This window comes from Hibiscus syriacus, unplaced genomic scaffold, assembly GCF_006381635.1.
Source record: "Hibiscus syriacus cultivar Baekdansim isolate YM2019G1 unplaced genomic scaffold, ASM638163v2 tig00111941_pilon, whole genome shotgun sequence".
NCBI classification, from domain to species: Eukaryota; Viridiplantae; Streptophyta; class Magnoliopsida; order Malvales; family Malvaceae; genus Hibiscus; species Hibiscus syriacus.
In genome coordinates this window covers 205,901-226,620 of record NW_024063217.1, presented here as the reverse complement: position 1 = coordinate 226,620, position 20,720 = coordinate 205,901, and the positions used below count along the sequence as shown (strand labels likewise).

At 35.5% G+C, this 20,720-nt stretch overlaps 1 protein-coding gene, 2 long non-coding RNA genes and 2 pseudogenes across 3 annotated transcripts in view; 3 read left to right on the top strand and 2 right to left on the bottom strand.

The window, feature by feature from the left end:
• Nucleotides 1-1,161: 1,161 nt before the first annotated feature.
• On the bottom strand, nt 1,162-3,544 carry LOC120173098. Its single transcript, XR_005521020.1, has 5 exons — nt 3,346-3,544; nt 2,392-2,505; nt 2,162-2,309; nt 1,615-1,734; nt 1,162-1,467 (listed from the first exon to the last, which is right to left on the bottom strand). It is a non-coding gene; the product is annotated as an uncharacterized LOC120173098 (long non-coding RNA).
• Nucleotides 3,545-6,028: 2,484 nt separating this feature from the next.
• On the top strand, nt 6,029-6,787 carry LOC120173053 (annotated as a pseudogene).
• Nucleotides 6,788-9,035: 2,248 nt separating this feature from the next.
• LOC120173129 lies at nt 9,036-19,251 on the bottom strand (annotated as a pseudogene).
• On the top strand, nt 11,323-11,750 carry LOC120173137. Its single transcript, XR_005521029.1, has 2 exons — nt 11,323-11,456; nt 11,534-11,750. It is a non-coding gene; the product is annotated as an uncharacterized LOC120173137 (long non-coding RNA).
• LOC120173130 (heat shock cognate 70 kDa protein 2-like) overlaps nt 14,856-20,720 on the top strand; it is a 31,361-nt gene continuing 25,496 nt past the window's right edge. Inside the window, exon 1 of the mRNA XM_039180397.1 lies at nt 14,856-14,881. The gene's annotated coding sequence lies outside the window, so the exon portion shown is untranslated. The remainder of the gene's footprint in view (nt 14,882-20,720) is intronic.

Here is a 20,720-nt window from a genome sequence, read left to right as displayed (position 1 = left end):
CTTTGTTAAGCTCTCAACTATTAAAAGTTATAAAATTGTCCTTAATTATTCATATGTTCCAAACTCATCCTTTTATGTTAAAAATTTGACGATGGTATGAGCTGAACATTAACATGTTGATTGGGATACGATAATCTTTTGAGATTTGGGGATTATTTTTTATCGTATCTCAATCAACTAGTTAACATCCAACCCATGTTAAAAAAGGACGAGTTTGAAACATATGAATAATCAAGTGGCTATTTTATAACTTTTTAATAGTCAGAATACTCAACAAAGTATCGCCCTATAATCAAAGGAGCATTTGTGTACTTTACCCTTTCTTTGAATTCTTCAACAACTTCATACATCCATCAAACAACTTTAGTCATATGTATATATATAACATACAAGGAATGAACATCTATAGGTGAAACTTGTTGTACATAGTAAGGGTGTTTAAAAAATATTCGATTTGAATTATTTGACTCATTAACTTGTAGATTTGATTAAATAATTATAGAGTTATATCCAAATTTATTGATCGAGTACCTTATTTATTATTTTTCATGAGTTTCCACTACAGTAGAACTGGTCTATAACGGCGTTTTTTTGTCCTATAACGTTGTTTAAAAGCGCCGCTAAAAATGATGTCGACGCAAAAAAAAAAGCGCCGCAATAAACGCTGCTAATACAAACGCAACAACTTTTAATGACATTTTAGTATACAAACGCCGCAATAGGTTTGATATTTATAGGCGTTTTTCGCAACAAATTCACTATTTAGCAGTGTTTTTAGTCACAAACGTCACAACATATTTGATATTTAGCGGCGTTTCGATACAAACGCTACAATTGGTTGGTCATTTAGCGGTTTTTTTTCCTAAAAACGCCGCCAAATATGCACTCCGTTAGTGGCGTTTCCCCCCTAAAACGTGCTAATCGAAACTGATTTTCAACATATCTTCTTCCTATTTTGTATTACCCAAATTTAACCTGTAACAATATCAATAACCATCTTAAATTTAATTACGATTCGAATTAAGTAATAGTACATAAAAACATAAATAAATCAAAGTTTACAAACATCAAAGTTAAATATAATGTAGTTCAACATTTTTCAATAACATAAACAAAACATTAACCTAATAAAACACCTAGGATGATGAATTATTCGTTTGATTTTGCTGCTATCATCTGCTTCATAGCTTCAATTTGATTTTGAAGTTCTTCATATTTTTCTGAAATGTTGCTTCTCTCGCCGCTCTCATTGTTTCTCTCGCTTCAACTTCGGCTTTCATTTGAGCAATTTTTTCATCAACTTGACTCGCTGTTAGTTACAAAGAAATTGGATTTAGAATGATGATGCATAAAAGACACCTTAGCTTGTACAAATATAGGGCACCATCCTTCCCCAACAAGACATTTCTTTGTAACATTGAAATTCAACATATTCAGTGTATCATCCACAACTTTCTCCCTTCGTACCTAATTAAAACAAAACAGAAATCACAAGGGTCTTAGTTGATAATACTACAGCATCAAATTTATCCTACTTACAGGATTTTCATACGCTAGCTAAGTAGTTTATTTTCCCAGCAGAGGAAACAAATATACAAAACAAGGTGCACTCACTAGTACATCTAACCATGCTCATCCATTGTGTTAGATGGTATCCAATTGAAGTCGGAGCTTTATTTTGATGGCGAATCCGGCATCCAATGTGACCTCTAATTCAGAAAGACGTGACAAGACCTGTGACAAAAAAGCAAAATTTTAACCAGAAGAATACAGATTTCTATAATTCCGACTAATAACAAACATGTAAGAGACATTGATAGGCAAGTGAAAAGGTAAAAAGAGCCAAATTAATTTAAAGTTTGCATTTGCTCTTATATATTCCAGAACAAATTTTCAAAATCTTTGTTCTTGCCTATTCTCCGGAGAAAAAAAACTACAAACACTGTTTTCTCTACCTGCAACGATGAATAGAAATGGAAAATTGTAAAGTTGATATCAATAATGAATCAATGTAGCTAGCAAAAAGAAATACAATAAACCTCTATGGATGTAGACAATACAGATAAAGAACTTACCAAATAACACAACAACTTCCAAATGAAAAGATAACTGATATAAGATTTAGCAACACAATAGGTGATTATGAGTAGGAAAATGAAACCTTTTCAGCTGATAAAGGATCCATGATTTCTTCACCAGCCGGTGCCTGATTGAAAAGCACATTGCCTCTCGTAGCACGAAATAACATCCTCTCAAATCTAAGAGCCTTGGATTTAATCTCAACCCAGGTTGGTCTGCAGTCCCATTTCCTGTACGATGAATAATCATTTAGTAGATGGAACCATAAAATAGACTTGAAAAAAAGCAATTAATCATAGGGTCAACAACTACCTGTTCAATTAATGATGATGCCTCATCATAACTATGATTAGAGTGTACATTCTCACTTAATTTCCCTTCCTCAGCAACTGCATGGTTATTACTAGACACAAGAAAACTACCTGCCTGGATTTTGAGAAATATGTATCAGAAGGCATTCAATATTCAACACAAAAATTTGGTTAGCTAAATCTTTCATAAATGTGGTATCCAGAATGTAAACTGAAAAGAGTTAACACATATTTGACAAGCTTACATATAAATAGGATCATCAAAGAGCTTAATTTCTTGTAAACAGTGGCTTGAGTACAAACATGTTATGAAGTTTACAACTATGCACTGACACACAATGGCTTTAGAAATTCAACCATATGGTGGAATAATTAAGATTAAATGGCATATAATAGAGGAAGAAAAGAAAAACCTCAGATGACTGTTAGCAGTGAAGATGGGATAGAAATCATTAAAAAAATTGCAATAATGCTATGTTACTCTGGTAATTGTTTCCTGTTGAAGTACCTGTTTCCTATGGCCGATACACTAATAAGGAAAGAACTAGGGACAATTCCGACCTTCTCTATGGATGAGGAGGTTAACTGAAAGGATGGAAAGGGCCAGCAATAGGAGATAACAAAAACGTTGCCTTAGTCATTCTCCTCTCATGATTTAAAAGGAAGAGAGTAAGTAATAAAACTGATGCTCAATATGCACACAAAAAAAATTAAACCAACATTTGTTTATTCATCCCAACCATTCACTACAATCCGAAAGGGATCAAACACCAACAAGACATTTCTTTGTTTTATGCATCATCATTTAAGCTTGAATTTTCAGGGAAAAACACCAACAAACAACAGCAAGATTTAATTTCAAATCAGAATCCAATGAGTTTTTATGAAGGAAAAATAGGATTCTTCTTAGGGTTTTTATTAACATGGATTCCATGATAAGAGATTAAAAGTGTACCTGGATTTTGAGCCTTGAGGAGCGACTGGCAGTGTGACGGTGGTGACTGGCGGCGCGATGTTGGTGACTAGCGTGCCGATTTGATGAAGATGCTCGCTGAGGATGGAGGAAGAAAGGTTTAGGAAGAAACAAATTAGGAAGGGGAGGAGATTTATGTATCCCAAGGCGGTGTTGTAATAACAAAGGCCACTAACGTGCACCTCTACTGCAGCGATTCAACAACAAACGCCACTAAGTTTATTAAGACGTTTTAATAACAAACACCACTAAGGTTTGTCTCTATTATGGTGTTTTAGTAACAAACGCCACTAAGATACGGATCTATAATGGCATTTTATTGACAAACGTCGTTAATTTTGACATTCAATGGCATTTTTTGATAAAAAGTGCATTGTATGTGAAATTTTATTGGCGTTTGTACTATAAACGATGAGAAAAGCGTCGTTATAGACCCATTTTGCTGTAGTGTTCTCGGTCAACTATGGTTTACAAAATATCCTTTAACTAAGTCACAAAAAAAGATTCATGTACCATGTTACTTAGATTTGCGAGTATCCGAATTTTACGAGTACCCGATTATTATGGACCGGGGTATGGAACTGAATTCTAAAACAATAATCTCCGATACTAGTATTTCAAGTATTCGAAAAAGCTGATACTCATATATGAACACACCTGCCTGCAATCACTTTAAACTATCTAAATTTTAAGAAGTTAAATTCTAATTTTAGTACCATTATTGTGTTTAAATTTGAAATTTAGTATATATGTTTTAATTGAAATTGTTAATTGTGTTACTCATTTTGAGTAACGAATGATGTTATAAAAGTAGAGAAGTCAATTATGTCAAATAAAACAGGAGTTGATCTTAAATTCTTGTATAGTAAAAGGACTAAAACCAAAATTAAAACAGAAGTAAATCTTAGATTCGTGTATAGTAAAAGGACCAAAAAAATAATTTGACCCAATTTGGGGAAACATAGTATCGTTGCGAGTGGTGGAATTTGAACCCACGACCTTTCGGAGCAGAACTCGGCCATCTCAACATTTGTGATTTTGAAAGTCTTAATAATTTGTTGAAATATTTCAATGGGGGTTAAAATATGCTTAATTACCAAATTAAAGTAAATTTTGAGTAAATTGAAGGGTGACATTAACTACGGTTGGTTAGTAAAATATATGGAAATGATTTCTTATCATAAAACAATTGTAAATTATATAATGACCATTAATTTTTCAAACAATTACAAATTAGTCATTAAAATGATCAAACTGTTAAAAAATTATTATTCTTATCAAAATATTATAAAATAATCCCTAGTCTTAACAGAATTAATCAATATTTTACAACGTGCAATGATCGTTTTGTAACAATTCAATGAATGTAATAGTGCAATGATCATTTTGTAACAATTCAATGAATGTAATAATCATTTTGCAGCTTTTAAATTTTTTTAATAAAAAAAATCATTTTTAACATGTTAGAGTAGAGAGGAGAGTATAACTATATTATGAGGTTCAGAATAGGTTTGTTGGGGGGATAGAATTGAGTGGTGAAGTTTGTGTAAGGAAAAGACTTTGTTGTTTACAGAATGATTCTCGACTAGGATTAGGGTTTCATAATTTTGGAGTTTTAGTAATTTGAATTTGATCAGTTAAAGAGTTTACTCATCTAATTTCAGTCATTGAATAAGTGTTGATTAGATAAATATTAGTATGAGTTTGCCAGGATTAGGGATATGTATTTCATCTGGACTTATGAGTTAATGAGTTTTGATTTAACTTGAATTTATCTAACATGATCAAAATAATTTTTTATTTTAAAAATTTGAATTCGAGTAAGATCAAATTCAAAAGTAAGATGAAAATAATTAATTTGAACTAAATAATATTATAATTACTATTTATATATTTATAAATAATTATAATAAGATATTATTATTTTGCTTAATAAAAATAAAATTATATACAGGTCAAATTGAATTAGATGGAGTGTGAATTTCAACCTAAAAATTTGACTTGAATTTCAGGTTGAGCCACCTTTATAAACCTTTTGTCTTATTCGACATGTTATGACAAAAACGGGATTGCAGGCATTTTTGTCTTTACCTTTTGTGTTATTACATGTTTGCATGTATTAGTCTTAAGCAACAACCTTTACTTACACTTCTAATCATGAAAAGTGTTGTAATTTCAGTCATCACCTTTTGTTAATAGTCAATCCCCTTAACAAGACACAAGACATTCAACAAACTTTGCCACTTTAATCCCAAAATATATGAGGGTAAATCATTTAATGTATAAACTATTAATTTTGATTTATTTTAATATTTAAATTTAATTTTTTTTAAAAATTATATTTAAAGTTTAATTTTTATTTCATTTTAATACCATGATATTAAAAATTTAACATTTTAATACTTAAACTATCAGTTTTAATTCATTTTAATATCTAAATTTGTAAATTAGTTTTTGAAATAATAACAAAAGTTTATCCAAATCGAATCATTATCGAACTCAAGTTACATCTCAACAATTTCATATTGTTTTCTTTCTTTCTTGTAAAGCAATCTCCCCACATTAAATTGTACCTTTCCACCAAACATGTACATTAACAAACCATCTCCCATATATATATATATATATATATATCAGTCGAAGAAACAATAGCAAGGGGACAGGGAAGAGCCTGAAATGAGAAAGCAAATTGTGTATGCCCTTGTTTTCCTGATAGTCTTCTTCTTTTGTGATGAAACTTTAGCTCAAATAGCTCCGGCGCCGCCGGTAAAGGTGGACAACATCACTTCGATCCTCGAAAAAGGCGGTCAGTTCAACACTTTCATTAAGCTGCTACAAGCCACACAGGTGGCCGATCAACTAAACAACGAGCTGAGCACCCCCAACCCGAACGACGGGCTAACGATCTTCGCACCAAGCGACGACGCGTTCAGCGGACTCAAAACCGGGACGCTGAACTCGCTCTCCGACCGACAAAAACTCCACCTAATCCAGTTCCATATCCTCCCCACGTTGATGTCGACGTCGCAGTTCCAAACGGCGAGCAACCCTCTGCGCACTCAGGCGGTGATGTTAAGGGTGGGAAGTTTCCGCTCAACGTGACGGCGGCAGGGAACCAGGTTAATATAACGACCGGCGTGGTGAATGCGACGGTGGCGAACACCGTGTACTCCGATCGACGGATCGCGGTGTATCAAGTGGACCAGGTTCTTCTTCCGTTGCAGATATTCGGAACGACGCCGGTACCGGCGCCTGCACCGGATGTGCCGGACAAGGATGTTTTGGTTCCGACTCCGACTCCGAAAGCATCCAAGGGTGCTGACACTGATTCAGCTGGTGCAGTGTGCTTGGAATTCAGTTCCATGGCAATGGTTTCATTTGGATCTGCAGTTTTTGGGACAATTTTTTGGGGACTTTGAGGTTTGTTGTGTTTTTGGTATTTGCTGCATGGGATGCATGTGTTCTTTCGTTCTGTTTGTAATTTGAAGTCATTTCATATGATTAAATATTGATTCTTTGTAATACAATGCCTGCTCTTTATTTACTGATATTGAAGACGCAATGAAATAAGCATTGACCCGAGTTATAGAGATTCAGTATAGTTGAGGTACAACGAAATAAAGTATATATTACCGAAAACCAATTGATAACGAGACACTATATTTCTTGAATAAGGTCAGGTATTTAAACACTGAGCCTTTACGAATGAAGCAAAGGACATTGTATCTCTTTAAATTTGCGTGAAGGACACTGTCCAACTCCTATTCATCAAATTTCTTATATACTGCATGATGGTCGGCGATGCCAGCTCTTGCTTATTCCTCGAATACAGTCTGAATGTCTCTTGTTATATTCAATCCTTTACCTTCTTGTTGTTGGATATCTCGAAATAACCATCTAACTCAGTTGGTAGAGCACAAGGTTCTTAATCTTGAGGTTGTGGGATCGAGTTCCACGGAGGACATTTCATAATTTGGAGTATCTCACGGAAACCTAGCGTTGGGGGCAATCTACTATCTTATCTCCCCTTATTCCATTACATATGGGAACATGGTCAAACAAAATTCGAAAAGGTCAAATCTTTGATGATTCCATCATATATGATTGAGTTGCGGAAACTTCTAGATAAGTATCCTACATCTGAATTGAATTATTTCTAGTTAAAAATCTCTTTCTAATTACTCTGGCAAAGAAATATGGGATTATGCTTTTGGCGGCAACATCTTATGTGTCAAACATGCGTTAATCCTTCAAAAATCCTCATAATGATGTTAAGATATAAACGACTTAGTGACTAAAAAAACGAATTAAAAAATTTAAGTGTTATAATTTTAAAATTTAATGACTAAAACAGAATATGGTCAAAGTTTAACGATTAATAATATAATTTACTCTTTGAGAAAAAGACAATCATAAAACTAAGTATAATAAGGGGACTAAAATGACAATTCGGCCTTAATATTTATATCAAATTGGGAGGGAAAAAGTCGGTAAGGCGGTAAAAATAACAAATTCTGGAGCTCATCTATTTTTACCTTTCTCAAACTGGAAGTCTCGAACAGCCCGATGCTTCTCTTCCTTCCTCATCTTATCCTTTTGCGATTCTACAAATTCATAAAGGTTCGTTTATTTATCCAAATCTATCTCTGTTAGATGCTCGTTTTCCATCTTTTAAGAATTGTCTAGTGTCTGAATGGAATCGAGCTTTCCCTGATATGTTTCTGCGCATCGTTTGATTTAAAATGGAAGGTGCTTCACTTTTTTAATTCTTGGATTAGCTAACGTTTCTTTTTTTAATGTTTCCGTTTTAGTTGATTCGAGATTAGAGATATTTAGTAATCACGAGCAGGATTTTATTCAGGTTTAGCCAATTGTTTTGACTTTCGATTAGTAGATGTCTGAAGATGTTAGAAAATGGAGAAGTTGATGGAATTTTAAAGCGTCAATTCATTCATTCTTTCTTTTGAAGAACGTTATTGAATTTACAATTAAGGACTCCATGGTGTTAGTGATTGATTTTTGTTTCGTCATTTAGGAAAACTTATAGTTGGAGAATTTTATAAAGTGAGTCAAAGGCTGTAGTGATCAGCATCTTTGACCCACAAGGCCAAAATTGCAGTGAATGTGATATTCGATAATGTGATGAATAATTGTAAGCTATTTCAGTTTCCGGAGAATTCGTTCTTTCACTAAGAACGCTTAATTTCTAGGATTTTATCGTAAATCGGAGTTTATTTTATGGTTGGTTGTAAGGTAAATGTTAGCATCAGAAATTGTTTAATGTGATTTGAATTGATCCACTGGATCATCATGCAAATGGAATGCCTGTTTTTGATTTCCATGTGAAGTACAAATACATCAAATAATCAGGATATTGCTCATTTTCTTTAAGAAGATTCTCTCTCTCTCTCTCTCTTTTCTCTTTGATTTGTTTGAAATTACGATACTTTATAGTTTGCATAATCTCAACTGTTATTTTAGGGTTAACGGGTTTGCTTTGTTTCTACTTCATTCCTGTTTTTGCCACATTGCAATCACCCTGGCTTTATGAATCGTCTAGTAAGCACCGGCTATTTTTCTTTTAAACGTTTATTTCTTGTTATTTGTTAAGGTATTATTGTACATTGTAGAAAATTTTTATCAATGAGCACAGGACAGTTTTCTGAAGCTGATTTCTTAAAATTTTCTCTAAATTTGAGCATGAAACTAGGTAATTACAACCTTGTTAAACAGTACACAGTCCTACATGCCTTCTCATTATAGGTTATAGAAGGAATTTTACGTTTCCCTACAAGTCAAATCGGTGTTGTAAAATGCAAGTCCATTTCTTCATACACGGTTATTCGGTCAATGTTGACTTGTATGGATTTTATGAATGCTATCATTTACTCATCTTCTCCAGCAGCCTTGCCTTTTTCTTTGGTCAATCTGCTGGCTGGGAAATGTAATCTGGCCATTAGAGGACGGGGTCCTCGTGATTTCTGGTCAAATCCCCGTACACAAACATATCCTGCAATTTATCATCAGACATAATCTAAACAATTGAAGAATTTGTTATATGACTTGAATTCTATCAGAAATGACCGATCGTTTCCAAATTGTTCAGGAATTGGAAAACTAGGTGTAACTAGAGAAAAACAAAGAATTGGAATAAAAGAACAGGGTATGACAGGTATTCAATTGTTGAATGCTATGTTTGAGATAGTTTAGCTAATGTTTGCAATTTTGGTTAGTCAAAAATATTTTGAGTCTAGTCTATCTGATAGAGCTAACGCAATAGGTCTTCAATACTTACAAATGATAGTTAGGGGTCCAAGGGGAATATTTCAGGACAAAAGTGGGTGAGCCAGTTTGTTAATTATTTGATAACTATTTTGTCATGTTAATTGTTAAGCTAACTCATGAGTTGGTAACTCAAGGGATGACCTGTGCGTTGTTAACTTGTGGAAAATATCAAAGGGATTAGATTCTTGTGGAAGATAAAGGTTTGTGTTGCTAAAAGGGATAAATCGTGGTTGATGCAATATAAACTAGTTTGGTATCCATTTTGGTCCAGAAGCTGAAAGTGGCCTACAATGGCATGATAATTTATTCCCAGTGTTCATAGAGATCTTTATATGGGTAACAGGAAATGAACTATGATGGAGTTTGAAGCTGCTACAAGTCCAAATATAACAATATTTTTGTGCCGAGGAAGTTAAGTACTATTTGCATGGCAGTTTCTAGATCTAGATTTTATTAAGTGGTGTCAGGGAATGAACTTTATATGGATAACAGGCAATGAACTTATGTTTTGATGGAGTTTGAAGATGCTATAAGGCCAACTATAACAAAAATTTTGTGCCTAAGAAACTGGGTTCTACTTTTGTGTGTTTGCATGGCTGTTGCTAAATCTAGATCTTAGCACAGGTAGTGATTCTAAAGTGCTTTATCGTTCTTTTCAGCTTTCCTGTAATGAGATGTTATTCACTATTATGTTTAATAAGAAATCCCTAACGAGGAAGTTGTTCACTTTCTGAATATCTTTTAGGGCTTTACTCCTATGAACTAGTCCTTGGCAGTTGAGTTTGATTCCTTGAATTAGAAAAATTTTCTTAGGGAGTTGAGGTCAACTTAGAACTCACGGACTTGGCAACTTCTATCAACTCAAGAAAGTGCTGCCTATAAACATAATGATCTCTTTGTGATGCAATAAAAAGTTCAGTGCCATGGTATGATCGTTTCTTTTCTATGGCTAGATGAACACATGAACATGCTTTTATCTCAAGGCTATTCCTGTGTCCTTGATTCCCTTGGAACCAGGAATTCAAAGATGTCGAAGGGTTTATCAACTGTTGAATGTTTCTAAAAATTTCAAAGTTTGGAAGTTTTATGTACACCTAAAGTAGGATCAAGGTTGCTTATGGGTAGCTAATCAAATCAATGCAAACAGCTCGACATAAAATTACAATGGTTGATAATTCTCACCTCTCCAGAAGCAGTTTTGAATTCCCTCTGTTGTTAAGCCTGTTATCAGTGAACATAGTCATTTTTTTATCTTGGTAGATTTATCAGCACAATCCTTTCTATTGAAATCTTCTAACCTTTAAATATTGAAGGTATGGAGGTTCCAAAGTAGACCATTCTCCTGGCAGGTTCCATAGCCATTCCCTTGGAACAGCAATCGGGTTTAAACTAGAATCATGGTCAGCAAATACCTTCATAGAAATATTATTTTTTATCTTCGTTATTTCCTTAATAAAGAAGAAAACTATAAAGCTCAAAGGAACTAGTTCAACCAGAATGTTCAACTTACCTCGTTAACTTGGAAGTATGTGCCATTTAGGGGAAAGCTTCCTCTCATTGCTGTTCGACATGGTATCTATTTATGATGGGTTAGCATATAATATTCTGAATTAAGATCCTGAATGCAATATTTATTCATACTATTTAACAGGTCTATTTTATTACCAAAAGTGTTCCCCTGACAATATGCGATTCTGCTTCCCGAATACTGTTGCAAGAGAAACATGTCTCATCATCGCACAAGTTGCCATGCTCTTGGGAATTGCACCTTCTTTCGGGCACTTGAATGGAGTTTGCTGTTTCACCTGGTGTAAGCAAAATACTATGTCATCTCAAGAGGTTTAAGAGTTTATTATACCATGTTATTAAATGGTGTGCATACCAGGTGTCCATATGGCAAGAAGGTACTTGCACGGGTCATCAGGTTCTCTTTTATCCAACTGTAAGTTCACCGCAAGCAGCTTATATGAGAAAACACAGTTATAGAAATATGGAAAATATTCTTGTTCAAGTAGGTTGTCAAAAACAGCTAACCTCGTTTAGAAGAGGGTGTGAATCTGGAAGTTCATAGCTGTAGGATGGATTCAAGAAGTGGGGAAGGAGAAAAAAGGACAATTAGTATGAAATGACAATATTTCTGGTACCATTTTTAGCAGAACGTTTCTATTGTTGAAGGCTTTAGCATATTTAACTCTATTCATAGATTGGTTCATATAAGTACAATGGTATCATGACTATATTATAGTTTTAAACATTTTTGGACTTTTAAAAGTAGTTTAAGAGATAAGACTTGAATTTCTAACAGTTATAATTTAACCTCAACTCCAAACACTTATCTAGAACTAGTAATACTTATAGCAGATTTCATGAAATAGTTGACTTCAGTCTATGTTTCCAAGACTTCAGAGATATAGAAAGTGCCTACTTACACTTGGTGTTCTGTTCTTAGCCGGTTGACATTCTTAAGTTTGGGTGTTGGAATAGATGCAGCTTCTGCTGTTAAAGCAACTAAAGCCTTTGACATATCCCCTTCTTGAAGTTCCATGTTATTTTGCATATAATTCTGCAAAGTCTGGGTGAACTCTTCCATGTTAAGCTTGATTGTAGGAATTTCATCAGGGTCTTCAGAGAACATATCCTCAATGTCATTTTCTGCTACTTGTGTGCACTCAGGTTCTGGACTTGCTGGCTCTTCAATGATAGGGTTGCAATTATTAACCCCGGATACTGTTTGTAACTGTTGGTTCGCTTCTGACTGACAGTTCCTATCTGATAGTTCATTTGGTTGTGATAAGGGTAGAGCCAGTTGATCAATTGTTACAGCATGATTTGGATCAGATGTTCCATTTTTGGTAGCACTGACAATGCTTTTGTCCTCAGGTCCTGGCAGAGCAAGCCTTGCACTGCATTAATATTTTTATGGGTAAGTTAATTTGTCTCATGGAATGAATTTGGGGTTCTCTAAGTAGTCAGTGCTATTATCAGCAGAGCATGTTTAATGAAAATGACAAAATAGATAGGTTGACGATAGCCCTAGGGATGATAAATACTGCTTATCTAAGGACATCTTCCTGTCAAACTTAATCTCTGCATGATTTTATCAGCAGAGCATGCTAAAGGAAATAAATAGGTTGGCAATTGCCCTATTCATGGAACTGCAGCTTATTGAAAAACCCGCATATCTTGTGCTTGTCAAATTCTCATCTTTGTACGATGACTTTATATCTTGATTTCATATATTCAGTTGATTATTCGGCTTCCTAGGGCTTGATGTTTAGTCTAAATTTTAGGATGAGTACAGAAACTGTTCTAGTTGAATGCAGACTGACACAAGGGGATCTTGCAATACTGGAAGTACAATTAAAGTTAAATATTGAAATATTTTACAATCGAACCTTGCAAATGCACTGGCAAAATGTCTGCATTCTCCTCTCATTGGACATGCATTGCAGTTTGGTTTGCCTTTTGTACAGAAAACCTGCATTAATCTCAGACAATGTTTTTGCTGTCAGACTTAAGACAGTTGCTGGTCAGAAAAGGAAGTAAATTTCTGCATTTTGAGCACATATACAGCACACCTTTCCAAATGTGATCATCTGGTAATGTAGCTCATACCTGTTTAGTTGATAGTTTAATGAGTTAGCAAGCATGAAGCTCTATAATTTTTTTTTAATTTTTTTGGAAAAAATGTGTTTGCTCGAGTCAAGTAATAAAGTGAAGTGGCTCTTTACAATGTTCTTTGATCCAGCTTGCATAGTCGGGGCCATAGATATTTTTGGATAGATTCCAGGATGGGGTACCTAAGTAGGCAGAACAAATTCAACAGCTTTCTTGTAATTTTTTATGAATTTGTTGCTTGATAACTCATAATACTCACAGCTCTAGGAGATGCAATTGAAGGGACTCTGGCAGTGGTTGAAGGGGGACCCATCCCAATCTTACTGCTATGCGTCCAACATTTGTGTCAACCTGTCAAGCAAATACGGAAGTTGAACTCTGCTTTCTCTGCCATGGTTATTTACACAGTTGATTAACTTACTGGAAAAGCGAGATGGTGAAGTGTTAGAAGCCGCACACACTCTACACTTTTTAGCCCCAGTCCTCTTATACTTAGCAGGTACTCTCTACAACAAAGGAAAAAAATGTTTAAGCAACTTTCCATTTTGTTTAAAAGCATATAAAAAGGTTGACAAGTAATGTTCTTTGTTTTATATGCATGCAGCGTACTAATATGATACATGTCAAAATTGGTCTTGTGAATGCATTTAGGTACACTTTTTGGTCCCTTTGGCTTACTTTGCTTTGTCTGGCGGAACATCCCTCAGCCACTCCATGTTAATGCTTCCATGATCTCTAACCAGTCGGTTGAGGAAATCCTGTGTCCAACTCATTTACAATCAGCTGTTATGCATTATACTTACTGGTAAATTTGTTAACCTTACAATGTCATACTTTTTACCTTTATTCGCTGAGCAAGCACGTTATTCATCCCTCGTTCCTTAATTGTCTCAGCAATCTCATTAACTTCTGCATATCTCACTGCTTCCCAGTCCAGTGAATCCATTGTTTTCTCAGTACTTTCTCTTTTTCTTCCATTTGCTTCTGCCTGTTTTCTTAATCTATCCCAATCAAAATCATCCTTTTTCTCTTTCTTGACCTTTCTGCTTTCTGATTTTAATCCCCCAACCATCGAATTGAGCTCCTTATTAGATGAAGTGTCATGTATATGCAAATTTATATCTAAGGTTTCTTCTGAATGTTTTGACATATTTACATGCCTCAACATTTCTTTGTTTCGTGTATCGTCCAACGATTCCACAAGATTTATAGTGTCCTGATGCATCCCCTTCTGACAGTGTGAAACTGTCTTCTCATCTACTTGAATGTTGTTTGATTGATTATTTTCAAGGGAAGATTGTTGGGCCACCTGCACACACATGGTTTTGTCCTTTTGATCCATTGATTGACATGCAGATTCTTGTGTTGAGGGACTTTGCCTTTCTATCATGTTCTCTTCTTTTGTCTTAGAAGCCTCATACAATCTTGTTTCTTCTTTGAACATCTCAGAGTGCCCAGTTTCTCTGACTTTTGAGTTTAGACTAAGACATGGATGATAATTAGCTGATGGCATAAGGTCTTCCCCGTTGAAACTTGTAGGACCTTCCGAGTTGTCACAGTTTTCTCTCTGGTGATTCTGGGATTGACTTGTTTCTACCTTTGAGATCTCATTTGTAGACATGTTTTGATAACTGTAAACATCATGCAACCTGGCAGTTCCAACCATCTGTAAAAGCTTTACAAAAGAAGTAGATCTATTCAACACGTCAAACATAGGCCACTTAGTATGATCACCCGCTTCTGAGTTTCCCTCTGAGCATGATCCCGTTCTTTCAGTTTGAACCAATGAAAACTCCACAGAGGTTTCAGATGAAACCACAGAATTTTGAGATGAGAGGACATCATTTTCTTCTTCTTCTCCTTTGGAATATTCACTTTTTCCCCTGATAGTTTCCATATTCATTCTGTTTATAGTGAGTCAAATATGTGCTTAAACCACTTCCTGAAGAGTCCAGCAACTTACACTTCGGTTCATTTATTGAGCTTAACGTAGCAGTACTACTTCCAGACATTTCCTTGCTGTTGACTACCTCTTTTTCTTCAGAGTCTTGATACCCATCAACAATCATCGAACTTTGGTCTCCAACTGGTTGAATTGCTATACTGTCTTCTGGCTCCAAGATATAGAAATCTGCTCCGTTTACTAAGCTTGTTATCTCTTGATGATACTTGTCCTTGCCTTTTGATTTAAGAGGAAAACGAGCGGCAAGAGACATGAATGCAGAACTGTCAAAGGTTGAACAAAAATAGAATATTTCCTTTTACTTTTGTGGGTCATTAAAGGTTCTTAGGGGTCTTTAGCTTACCTAGAAAGATGGTCAGACACATTCTGAGTAAGAAAGACACCAACTACAGAGTCCAAGACTGATCCTTTCCATGGAGAGAAGCGTCTATCCCCTGCAGAAATGATATTGTACTCTCATGAAGGAAACAAAAGTAATAATTCAAGAAAGAGAGATAATGCCTTCTAAACTCTAATATATAAACATGAACAAGTTCACTGAGATACATGTCATGGCGGATCCCATTACATTTCGCTGTTTTACAGAAATAACTTTTGCAATTTATGTTTTTCTAGAGAAATTCCCCACCTTTGCTCCTCTGTTCCCTTTTTCTGATCACCTCTCTGTATAGAATACAATCCTTCTAGTTCTGTTTTTATAGGCATTGATAAGTGGGATAGAAAGGTTAAATAGTGTCTTTTATAGCAATAATATTTACTGGAACCTCATTTCATAGCATGATAAACACTATTATTCATTAAGATAATCTATCTAATTAAGTGTTTTCGCAAATGCTTGTAAAACATGTCCTCTAAGAGTGCTATCAAGGAAAATATTAGAACACTATGTTACCTTGTACAAGGTGCATGCGTGCAATAAATGAGTTTGCACGTCCACTGAATACTCTCCTTTCTTCTTCCCACCATTTTGCCTTCTCTTCATCAGTTCCATCAATACCTTCACTATTGATATTTTCTAAGAGAAGCTTCCAAACTCTACTTGTTTCTTCATCCAGGTTGACCTTAGGCCTTGGGCGTCGTTTTCTGGTTGGCATAAATGGTACAATGGTTCCATCTCTATAAACAAGTGCATTCTGCTCTTGGTATCTCATAATATAAGGGACAAGGGCATTCTGCTCTTGATATGCAATTGTGCTACCTTCGTTGTTAATGTCCAACTGGTTGAACTGTTCAAGAAGTGCATCAACAGAGAAAAACTGTTTCCATATTTCTTCTGGAGAGGAACCTGCATCAAGTTGATTATATGACTTAAAAGGCTTGGCAGATAGGGCAAATTACTCAAAGATTTAAAAAGTTTCTCAAAGAGATGAAGTTAGTACTTTGTTGAAATACCTAAAAGTTTGGAAGAAAACTGGTTTTGATTAGATGAGGCAAGTTTCTTGTGCATTTGTGCTTCACTCGTACCAGAAAATGCTGAATTTACAAAACAGTTTCTTTTCTTTGTTCGCTTTGTTTTTGCCAATTTTGCATGCATTTCCGTGGCAATGGCTTCTATGCTTGTATGAGACTTTCCTGTGTTTCCAACTTGTCTTATGTCATAATCAACAGGCGACTGACTGCTGCAGCCTTCTGGTGCAATTCCATTAAGTGAAGCCAAATCTCGAATCCATATGTTTCCTTTGGCTCTCTTTCTTTTTGGACTCTCTGTTTGATTTGGAGCTACGAGGCAATTAAAAGTTTGCAACTTATTCAGAGAAAAGTTTATTCCTGCTTCAAGTTTTGTTGAAACAACACCGTCGGTATTTAGTTCCCCCTTATCTTCCAGACGTGTGTATGCAGGAGTGAGATTTTCTGCAGCAGTGATGGATGATGATGCACTAGATGCGGCCAAATTTTGTTCTTTATCAGTTCTCTTTCTCCTGTGAATTTTTGGATATTGCATCCCTAGAATCATCTGGTATGCAGAAAAATTATTGTATTGACTCCCATATGAATTTACTGCACTGGTATGTGTTTGTTGAGTGGCTGCTGACTTATTTGCTTGTCCTCCCTCTGGTAGCAAGCTGCTTCTGTACTTAGTGTCAATCGGGCTTCTTGCTGGCAACTGAGCTTCGGATTCCAACACAGTTTGTTGGTTTACTTTTAGTCCATCATGGGCAGTGGCTTTATCTTTTCCTTCCTCATTATTGAGCTTCTGGGGATGAGTATTTCCTCTGCTATGGGCGGGAGTCTTCTTGGTTGGAACTGGTGTACCCGGTGCTTGATCTTCAGAAAAAGATGAGCAATCTTTCAGTGTTTGATTTACAGATTGGTTTAGTTCAAAGGCAATGCCTGTTTCTGTCTTTTTTGCTGTCACTTCAATTCTGCCAGAAAGCTGAATCATTGACTTTGATTGACTTCCTTCTTTCCACAGGTTTTCTGTCCCTGAACTAGAACTTAAATTACTGGCTGGCTTGCCTGCAGAAGTTTCATCTCTTCCTCGTCCTTCTGTGTCAAAATCTAAGACCCTTCTGCACGTTTTCTTAGTATGCTCGATGGTCTCTGGATGAGTAGTCCCCTTTCCACTTTCTTCTTGTGTGGGAACCATGGAGTCTTTGTTGAGTCCCTTTCTTCGCACATACTTCCTCTTTCCTGTTGGTTTCTCTGCATTTGCTTCTCCAGGGGGGGTTGATGTGTCCCTTTTTATTGTATTTTTTCGTACATATTTCCTCTTACCAGTTGGGGTTTCTTGAGGACCATCAGGCTTAGGAGTCACTGGCTTTCTAGGCTTTCTAGGTTTGCCCTCGGTAATTACCTTAGGCCTGTGCTTTCTGTTCCTTTGTTTCGGCTGCGGTATTGTAATCTCTAGTTCAGAAAGAAGGCTATCTCCATGTTCAGGATTCTGATTTTCCTTGCTCAGTATAGTTGTCAGGGATGACTCTGAAACAGGCATTTGGAGCTCTTTACTGCATGTAACTCCATCCACATCGACTCTAACATCAACCAGCTCATTTGCTTGCTCATCTATCTTCTCAGTTCTGATCTCTACATATAAATTTCCTATTTCTGAAACCTCTTTCGGTTCTGCTCTTGGGGCCTTTTCTGGTGTGATTGGGGCAAAATCAGAGATGCCCGTCGGAGAGAATGCTCCCCTCAACCCAGCAGGCAGATTAAAGTCATAACCGTATAGATTTTTCGGAGGAATGACATCTGTAAACAATGTAAGTTTAACCTCATTAATGTGATTTGACTACAAAATCCAAACTTTCAATATTTAATAACAAACAAGGCATTTAGTGTAGAAATTCTTGAAAAAAAGAATTGTTTGTTGAAGAAGTTACAGAAATGTTAAACATTTCCATTGTCATCCATCTTGCTAGACTTCCATTGTTAATTTGTTTATTTCGATTTCATATTTTCTCTCTAACACTATTTTTGACTCTCACACAACATATTGACAACTAGATGCTGTAATTGGAAATGAAAATAGCTTACATCGATGTTTTCTTGGCGTGCAATTGCCTTCAGTCCATGTTCTGTCTTGAGCTGAAAAATTTAAATGCACAGGAAAGAGTCCTGCAGAATCACATTCAGCATGGTGTCTTTCGATTCCCTCTGACGCTGCACTTGAAGATGCAGCAGATAGATCTGCAGAAGAAAAATTGGCGAGTGCAGTCAGGTTCAGGTGACATTGCCCAGGCACAGTAGTACCACCTGAAATACACTCACTCCCAACCGAAGCTGCCTTCAAATTGTAATCAATGCTTTCGTTCACTTCAACGAAACTATCGGAACATGCAATTACTCTATTTGTTTGAGATTCTTGAGCAAACCCAAAGGTGCATCTTTCGAGCTCCATACAATCTGCTCGAAACATCAGATTTTCCTCCATTCCAGCATGGTTCAGTGGTGGTTCTTGGCCTTGTTTGTTCATCCCGTTCACTCCTTGTTCAAGGTTTCAGCTATATTCCCTCACCGGAGAGGCAATTTGCTCGAGGTAATCTCCCTTTCACCGTTAACCTCATTTTATTGAACCTATTTCTGCCTGGTAAAATGAAAAAGTAATCAGCATATCTAATATAGGGCAGTAACAATAGTGTCTTGTTTGAGGTTTAAGCAGCACCTAAAAAACCCAGAATCCTTAAACCCCTATATATAATATATCTTTCAAGAAACAGCCCATTAAACTGATAGATCTCAAACAAATTTTCTAGAGCAAATGATTCACTGGCTATGAATTCTCTGTCTAGGGGATAAAAGATATCAGCAACAGAAAAAAGAAGAAATCTTAACAGATTCTTAGTGTAATCTGCATTTGATAGTTTTACTTAATATTTTTTTTGCTGGGTTATATATTTTTAACTTAAAAAATAAGAAAAAATCCAAACAAAAAAAATCCTTCGAAAATCTAAGAATTACCAGAAAAATGTTTTCACTGCTGGAGATCTGATTCAATTACTTGAAGCCTTTAAGAATTGAGAATAAATTCGTTCCTTGAAGTGAGAGAGAAAATAGGGGATGATAAAACCAGATAAGAGACCAGTTCATTTGTATAATATTAGGTACATAATAGCTTTGAAACTGATATCTCTTTTTCCCCGGTTGTTTACCGTTTTATTTCATGTTCTATTCTTTTAAATTTAAAATACGATAATAATATCAATCGAATTAAGACTCAATTGAAATTTTTTTAAAACATGATGTATAAACTGCCAGGGCTATAGATGTCATTTCAAGTTGAAAGTAATAAAATCTTGATTAAGAAACCCTTCTTCATTAAATGTGACCGAATGGGTAACGTGGATAAAGTTGGGTTCTTTGTTATTTGTGAAATTACACTCGTCTTTCATGTAATTTTATCCCTTAGTTGGATTCTTTGTTATTTGTGAAATTACACTCGTCTTTCATGTAATTTTATCCCTTTTATTTTTCCTTTTTCATTTTCCTGATAAGCCGAGACACTTGAAAGGAATAACATACGATGAATCACTGCTGCCATGCCAGCTAATTTTCTTATCGGGAGATTGACACCTGTTTTTACACATGGCTCTTCCTTGTCATGTGGTCTTGAAAATTTTCCATAATATATTTATTTGAGTCAACAAAACCTCATTTTTGAGTGTGGTTCTCTTCGTTTTGATCTTGTGGCTTTTATGTAAAGCACTAAAGCTTCTACTAAAAGTAATATATATATATATATATATTAGATAAAATTAATAACTTATTGAATCCCTATTAAAAAATAAATATAAATTTGGTATATTACATGTTGATAAGCAGTGAGGGTTAACGGGCCTTGGTCTGGTACCCGGAAGGAAGCAGGAGCATCGAGGTAACCTTGAACGAAGCTCGCAGCCTACTTGGCAAAGAGCACATACGTGGCAGCTGAAATGCGCCACAAAGTCACACCTCGGGGTTCAATTGATTGAATGTTAGAACACTCTTCGTAGTTGGAATGTTAAATATATTAGATGTAACATTTTAAGAACAACTGCATGAATTAATTGGTTTA